At 42.6% G+C, this 8,542-nt stretch overlaps 1 long non-coding RNA gene across 1 annotated transcript; it reads right to left on the bottom strand.

The window, feature by feature from the left end:
• Positions 1-2,739: 2,739 nt before the first annotated feature.
• LOC138685440 (uncharacterized) lies at positions 2,740-6,866 on the bottom strand. The gene is made up of 3 exons (XR_011324693.1): positions 6,346-6,866; positions 3,897-3,994; positions 2,740-3,177 (listed from the first exon to the last, which is right to left on the bottom strand). It is a non-coding gene; the product is annotated as an uncharacterized lncRNA (long non-coding RNA).
• Positions 6,867-8,542: the final 1,676 nt, after the last annotated feature.

Below are 8,542 nucleotides of genomic sequence, written 5' to 3'. Positions count from 1 at the left end.
ACATACGAACATGCTCTTCTGTGAGTGGGAGTGTTAGCTACAAAAGGTATGCAAGAGCAAGCCAAACCACAGTTTACATTTACTTGGGGTGGAAGACAATATACCTTTTATCACCTACCCCAAGCTTTCAAACATGGCCCCACCTTTGCCCATGCCATGTTAGCTAAACAGCTAGCGTCAATCATCCTCCCACGTGAATTAAAAATTTTGCAATATACTGATGATACTCGAATTGGAGGACATGATGAGGAAATGCTTCACTGAAGTAAGAATGCTATCATCCAGCATTTACAAGAATTCAATATTAGCGTTCCTGACTTGAAATGGCAAGGACCAAGTCAAGAAGTTACATTTTTAGGTATGTGATGGATAGGAGGACAGAAAACTGTTCCAGAATCTGTATTAGCAGACACAAAGCATCCAACCACCTTCTGATAAAAAGGAGTTACAAGCTTTATTAGGAACTTCTGGGCTTTGGAGGTCACGCATTCCTGGATTCAGTATTTTAGGGAGATCTCTACAATTTGCTGAAGAAAAACGCAATGTGGAATTGGGAACAAAATCATCATGAAACATTAAATGCTTTAAATGATGACATTTTACTAACCAACCTATGGGGCCCCTTAACCCTGCACACCCAAGTACACTTCATATAGGCATAGGTTATGAGGGATATCATTGGGCATTATGGCAACAAGATGTGCAAGGTAAAAAACTTACCTATTACATTTTGCTCTAAATCGTGGCAACGCTCCCAACTACAATCCATTTGAGAAAGTGCTGTTAGCTGCATATGAGGGGCTGCTAAGTACCGAGCCATTAATTCAAGAAAGGGAAATCAAGTTATGTGCGCCTATTCCTATTTTAAAACCAATTTTAACTGGTAAGCCATTACGTTTAATGGTAGTCCAGGAATCTGCTGTACAGCGATGGGCTTTGTATATACTTCATCAGGTGACAAGTGATGGGATGAATAAAGAAGACAAATGATCAGAGAGTGTAGAGCTAATTGGGATGCCTACTGAATACTCCCATCTGCCCTCCTCTCCAGTAACTGATGTGCTGCCCTGGGAAGGCGAGACAAAAAAGTTTGGCTCACAGTGGCCAGCAAACTGGGTGAAAAACAATCAGCAAGTAAATGGTACAGATGTATGGGGAAAAACACACTGGAAAAAACACACTGGAAAAAGATTTATGATACAGACCAATCTAAGTGCATATCTATAGGACATGTATCTGTCCACCAAAAAAATAAAAACCCTGAGGCAATGTGGAATCAGATGGCGGATCATTTGGCTAAAATAAATGTATTGCAAAACTTGAGGCAGAAAGGCTAGTAAGTGGGTACAAGCGACAGGATGGCCTGTGACAAAAGCTCTGGCAATGCATATTGTAGAGGCATGCCATTTTTTTCAAACAATGGTACAGTACCTGTCAAAAGGACAACAGTTTGCCAGTCTCAGTGAAGGTAAACTACCCTGAGAAACTTGTCAAGTAGATTATATTGGTCCTTTAAAGTGAACACCTGAAGGCTGGAAATACATCCTCACAGTAGAAACAGTGGTGTAGGGAATGTGCACCCACCCAAGCCACGACTGGTCCAGAAATCATCGCTGGTTTAAACTGGTGGTTTGATACTTTTCCCTTGCCTAGACAAATACAATCTGATAATGGATGACATTTTAAAAATAAAGTTTTACAAAGGAAAAGGAGTATGGGATTCTGTAGACACGACAGGGAGTAAGTTAACAATAACTGGGGCTTAGATTATGTCCGAGACCTAGATGTCTTCTTTTGCAGGAAAATACTGGGTTACCTTATCACCATGGGAATACTGACAATGAGAACGTATGCCTGAGACATGTTAAATCACATACTAAACCTGTAAATAACCTGTTTCCCATATGCTCTCACCTTCACCATGGCAAGAGGGCTGGTAATTCATATAATGAATGTATTAAGCTCACTGTGCAACACCAATAATTGCTGAATGCTGGGCTAAGCCAAGGGGTGGAATGCAACCAACATACACCCCCCTACAAGGATCAAGGCTCAGTGGAGATGAGCAAAAAAATAATTATCTTAAGGAAGACTGTAAAGAATGACCATCAATTATCCTAAAGCTGAACTTATCTCAACACAAAGGGGACTGGAGGGTAACCTTTGTTTTAGATATATGGCTGTATCAGTGGGTCATCATGCTGTATAAACAGCCTTCCCTGAGATAACTAGTAGAGAACAATGTCTTCTTGAGCTAGGCAGACCAAAATGGCACGGGAGAAGTGTACGTGGCTCAGCCAAAAACAGAGTATAGAAACTGAGCAACCAACATGCACTTTGGAGAGAGCAATGGGCTTGAGCTGGCTTCAACTCATGTACTCCTTCCTGGTGACTGGGGATGCCCAGCATCGTGATAGTGAGCATACAGAGATCCATAACAAGAATTATGTTTTTATTGTGATCGACCTGTATATTGCAACAGCTATTTTATCCTTGTGTTGTGATTTCAGTACATTGCTGTATCACTCTTCTAAATCAAAAACTCATGGAACAATGAATATACAAAATAAATAAATTTGATGCTAAACATAAAACTCTCATGTGGAGTATCTAAAAGAACCTGGTCAGAGAGTATTGGACTCTGACACATGTGAAAATATGATATCACAATCAAGCAAGATCAAATGGGGGAAAAACCTTTCTTATAAGTGGGAAGTAACCGACAAGGTGAAGACTCCATTTGTTCTTACACAGAACCAATCATGCTAAGACTTTTATTGTGGTGGTAGGTAGTATTTCACATCATCAAATTGAGTTCACAGTAATCTAAATGGCAGTTTGTGCTCAGTGTCTTTTCCCAGCAAGAGTATCAGGGTAGATGTGAACATTTGCAAATGACACTAAATGGAGAAAATATAATGTATTTTCTAGTACAGGTACAACTCAGTGAAATCAGACATTCTCCTAAGTGTTTAGATTCCAGGTGCTACCAAGTTTTCCAGCAACTGGTAAAACTGCAAAACTTCACTGAATGCTGGACAATTTGCTTATCTTAAGTGCTCCACTGCAGTATCTGATGGTATCACAGTCACAATCACTTAGATCAACCACTTTCCTAACTCACCTCAAACTTTTCAAAAGCAAAGTAATAAGGTCTTCCTGAGGAATCCTTTTCACCTAAAAATAAATTTGCACCAGTTAAAGAGAAAATAACATATAATAATATTTGATGTACTAGTTATAACTCTCTTGTGTTCTTGTGCATTTGTTCTTGGCTGACCCAAAAGTCACTTATCAAGTTTGTCTGACATCAGCTTTTATAAAAATAGAAAATAAAAACAAACAAACAAAGAGCATCATTTTAGCAACTTTAATAGCTTTGCCAAACTTTAATCACTTGCGCTGAAAATTTCCATGATGATTGTCTGCCTTGGCCCGTAGAAACTTCATTCAAAATTGTTCATAATAATACTCTAATAATAACAGCTACAGAAAAGCCCACATAGAAATTAATAATTTTGTCTTTAGAATAGGGCTTGACTAGCTTGCAGCAAATACAGGATAGTCACACTCCAAACAAAAGAGGCTAAAGCAAAATTCTGAACAGCTATTCACTAAATAGCACTGTCTAACCTGAACGCTGAATCAGACAGTGATCCCGAAGGAAAAAATAGCACAGGATGATGTTGTTCAAGGCTGTCATATAATGTAAACAACCCACTTCAACTTTAACACTTCCCAGCTTTTCCATGCTTGAACGTGCAACTGTAATGCCTTTATTTAACTGTGTGCTTACACGTGTATACTTGCATGCATATATAAATGCAATAAATACACATATCAAATAGAAACAATGAGTCAAAATGGCACAAGTTTTAGAAGAAAGGACCCATTACCTGAAAAAGAAAAAATTCAAACTATTCTCCTGATGTGAACATGTAGTTCCATATTCTGTTATTTGGTAGTACCATTCAGGCTCCATAAGATGGCAGACCTGCATATATTTAACAGATGTTAGTGTAATGGCATTGCTGTAAATACATTGCTTTTAAAATGGTTGCTTTAAACGGATGGTGCATGTTATTAGTCAGAATGTTTTGAATGTGATATATTTAGAACCGTAATGAACTCTGCTTACTGCTCTGTATTACCTTTCCCATACTCACTGATGGCTTTGGACATGGCCTACGTAGAGCACCCGTAAAAAAAATAAAATGTAGCATTATCACTCAGAGCTGATTGATTTGGAATTACCTGAACTTGATCAATGTAGCTCTTTCTAATAAACATGTAATTGGTATTTATTCCCATTGATTCATTCCAGCAACTTGTGCTCAAAGTAAGCTAATTCTTAGAATATAATTGCTCTTCTGAACACACTAAAGCTCTCGAGTTTACCTTTTAAACAGTCTGCTTTCCAGAAGACTGTTTGGGGCAACAATTATTTACTTGTTAGCCCTGAAATTGGTATACTTATTTCTCACTGAATGATGATGTCACTTCTAAAAGCTTTTTTTAGGTTCTCTGACATGAATGTAGTTCTATTATTTGTACAGTCATTGTAATAAATACAACAAATTGGCTTTATGACTAATATACAATGTTTAAGGTTGTTCTGGAGAATACTTTGCAATGCCTTTACCAGTGCTTTATAGCCATTTCCTTTCCATTTGTTAAGACCTCAAGATGGTTTAGACCTAATATTTTCAATTGTGAATTTTTTGAAAACGCTATCATACTTTAAATGACCAAGTAAGAAACGGAATGAGCTTGCAATCTCTCTTTTATGTTTCACTTTAGCAAACCCTCGCTCATAAATGTTATAATTATAATTACACAGGCATATAATTTTCCCATAAAGGTTTCATTGCACTTGTTCCACTTGGCTAGGACTACAAGGAAAAGTGGCTAGATTGTTTTTAATATTTTGAAAGAATTCTTTGGAAAAAATACAGTAAGAAGTGTTCATGCCAGCAGGAAAGCAGTTTGTACTCAGTAAGGCTGTGAAAAGGAAATCACAGTAATTTTAAAATAAAAAGTGTTCTACTTCCTAGCAAGCAAACAGAATAAAGGAAACAAATTACCATGGAATCTAACTCAAAATCCTTCCAATAGCACATCAGGAATGTTATCCTGAAAACTGTAGTTAGGAAGAAAACTTCACTAGAGTCAAGAAATTGGGCCGTTATGTTCATATGCAAATTTGCAATTTTTTCATATGTAAACATGCTCTTTAATAATTGCTTAGCGGTGAAACCTTATTTAAAATACTGCTCCCTGACACATTCACAGACTTCTTGCTGACTCACTCTTCAAGAATGGGATTCTGAAAAAGAGCAATGAAAACACTCCAATAACAGAAATACTGAAGAATTTAGATAATATTATGAGTGTCTGTAACCTACGTTTAGACGGTTGTTGTATCTAGCTTCACAGATGTGCCAGGAAGTTTCTGGTGGTTTGAAACTCCCATTGTTTTTAAAGCGGTCCTGTAAGCCTCTTACTGGTGCAGAGAAGGCTTTGTTATTTGTTTGCTTCTGGTTTATCCATGCTCATTTCAATTAGAGACATATAAAAAACCCGACACAAGTGGTTATAGCATGTCTGCAGCTCCTTATGCAACAGGGCTGCAGGGGGTTTTGGCCAGGCCCAAGGGGCCCCCAAGACACCCAAAAACGTCCAAAAGTCCCAGATGGAGGCAGGCCAACCTTGCGTGCCCCTCCACAGCTTCACAGTTCGGGTCTAATTTTGCAGAAGCATCTCTTTGTGTTGAAAAGATTTTGCAGCATTTCAGCAAGATATTTAAGAAATCACTCATCACTTTATCGTGCATATCCTCCCCCAACTGTCACTCAAACTGTCATTTCGAGCAGCAGCCCAAGAAATGCTTCTCACACTCATAGTGGAAGGGCAGAATAAGCAAATTTGTACTGCCACATTTTGTACCTCTGGCACCCTGCGTTACGGAGAAGGAATGAGAAAAGAGGCTTTGCCTTTCTGATACAGAAACCCGGCTCTAAAGAGATAACTGAGGAAAAGCTTCTTCCTAGCAGTTCTGGCTCACGAGCCAAGCGACTGCTACTGCTGCAAGCTGCAGCAGCAGCAGCATGAAGAGGCGGGAAATCTAGCGCTAGGGCTACTCATACTGCCAGGAACGGCCGAGAGCCCTGCGGACCTCGCAAGCCTCTGCGGGCGCGGCCAGGGCCAGGCTCCGGGCGGCCACCGCCGCCACACCCGCCGCCGGCCGCGTCCGTCCCCACAGAAGCCCTCCAGTACACGCACTCCAGCATCTTCACTTGACGCATTGCAGGTACAACGCAACCAATCAGAGGGCTTGACTCTTACCAGCTAACCATTGCAGAGTCCCTTTAGCCAATCAGGCGTCCCTTGACAAAGTGCTGCCTCAGATGCCTCAGTACCGCTTCCGTCGCGGTCCGCCCTGCCAGGGCACGGTAACCTTCCGCGAGAGGATATAGGCCCTACTGCCGGCGAAGGCGCAGGCGAGCAGCTGGCTGTCGGCGGCCGCCCGCCGAGCCAGGCAGGCAGGCAGGCTGAGGTGCCCTGGCTGCCGTGCTAGTGTTGCTCCTGATGCCTGAGCCGCTGCCTCTCCCTCGCTGGCGCTGCGGCACCCGGCAGGGAGCGGGGTGCTGCTGCCGGGCCAGCTGCGCGGCGGCCGCCTTCCCCCGGGCAGCTAGGGGCCGCCGACCCAGCCGAGCGCAGCGCAGAGCACTCCCGCCCTGGTCCCGCTGCCTGCGGGAAAGGGGGGGGGGGGCAAAGTTTCACTCGGGAGGCTACAGGAGGCTCTGGGAAAGCAAAGCGTTTTGCGCTGTGCCGCCCGGGCCCCTGCTGTTACAATGCGAATCGCCATCAGCAGTCGCTGGCGTGGAGACCGGGAGCCTGGAGAGCCACCAGAGCCGAGCCAAAGTCTCAATTCAGGCAAATTTTGAAGTGCCTCCAGAGGAGCTGCAGAGCTGTCTGTGCCAAGCCGGCAAATGACATTTGCTAGAGACACAGCTGAGAGCCCTGCAATGGCTTTCAGCTAATTGTGACTGCCAGCCATAGCACCTTTGAGAGTGACGGCCAGTACCCCTAGTGCTGACCGCAGAACACACAGCACCAGGGAGAAATGCGAGCCCCCTAACAAGGGGCAGGTGATAAGGGAAGCCTGGTGTCCTACCAGATTACTTACATCTCCTGTAACAAACTGAAGTCCCCAGCATATTGACAGTTATTCCTCCATAGCCTTCCTTTGGGATGCCTGGTTGAAAATCCACCCCCTTCCCCATACCCACAGACCAAGTAATAAATACACTTTACTTTGAAGTGCAGGTCTAGATGTAGCTGTGTCTTCAGGGCAACGCAATGCTGCAGTTGCTGGCCTGGGACAGCGGTGAGACATCCCTTACCTTGCCGAACATCCAGCTGGAACAACCTGCACGAGGGCCCGGCAAGGGTGCCTAAAGAGGTTCGCTCTCTAAAAAGACGCTCCCTGGCCCCACTGGAGGCTGAGGGATTGATGCGAGGATCTCAGGACAGCCAAAATTATAACTTTTTTTTTTGCAAGAATTAAGCAAGATGACTACTTGGTACCCATGGACCCATGATGGAACAGAGTTCATTTTTTTTTTGCAGAAGCTTGCGGGCCAGCAGTACATCCCTGAGGAGAGAACAAGATGAGACAAACTAAAGAAAGAAGTGGGAGGAGGAGTAGGAAGGTACCTATGCTTAAGTGATTTAACCCCATAATAATAATAACAAAATAGACTATTTTGAGTCTTTTGCTTTTTGCTTATTTGATGCTGAATATCTTGTTTCAGTTATATTTTAGTTAAGGAGATTGGTGCTCTGTAAGCACCTAAAATAGAATATGGAGATAGAGACAGCAGAAGCAGAATGGATGCCAAAGTGAAATGATCTGGAGTGCTGAGCACTGCATCAGCCCACACACAGGCCCACCCCAAGGATAGTGATGCAGAGAAGTCTTAGATGGTGCTCCCTGCTTGGAAAAATGATGTCAGTATTGGCAGACTCAAAACTAAACTGAAGGCTAACCAAAATAAACTCATTAAATGTACTTCCCTTCTATATAGCATAAAAATCCCATCCTGGGTGCAGTGCACCTTTGTGTTAGGCTTGTGCTCTTTAACAGTGCTGCTGACAGCTTCACAGCCAGCACATAACAGTGCACTTACTAAATATAAGTACTTAATTAGCATCTAGCATACTTCTGCTACCACAAAAATAATAACAAATAGCCATACTGTGGGGAAGGTCAATGCTGCTTGCCAGGAAAGGTGTGCACAAAGTGCTAGATGCCTGCGACAGACCAGATTTTAGGCATATTCTTACTTCACAGAAGCTGACAGCCTCAGAATAAGGCAGGCAGAACAGAGATTTAATTAGGTAGCTGATGTGAACTGTACCCTCACAAAAACGTTGGGAAGAATAGCTGGCCCCATGGGACAGCTATTTTCCAGGTTTACAAGGAAAGATGGGTTTTCTTGGTGGAATTTCAACAATGATGCGAGGTGCTTTACGACAG

This window comes from Haliaeetus albicilla, chromosome 5, assembly GCF_947461875.1.
Source record: "Haliaeetus albicilla chromosome 5, bHalAlb1.1, whole genome shotgun sequence".
Lineage (NCBI taxonomy): Eukaryota > Metazoa > Chordata > Aves > Accipitriformes > Accipitridae > Haliaeetus > Haliaeetus albicilla.
The sequence above is the reverse complement of the archived record's forward strand: the minus strand, read 5'-3'. Positions and strand labels throughout refer to the sequence as shown.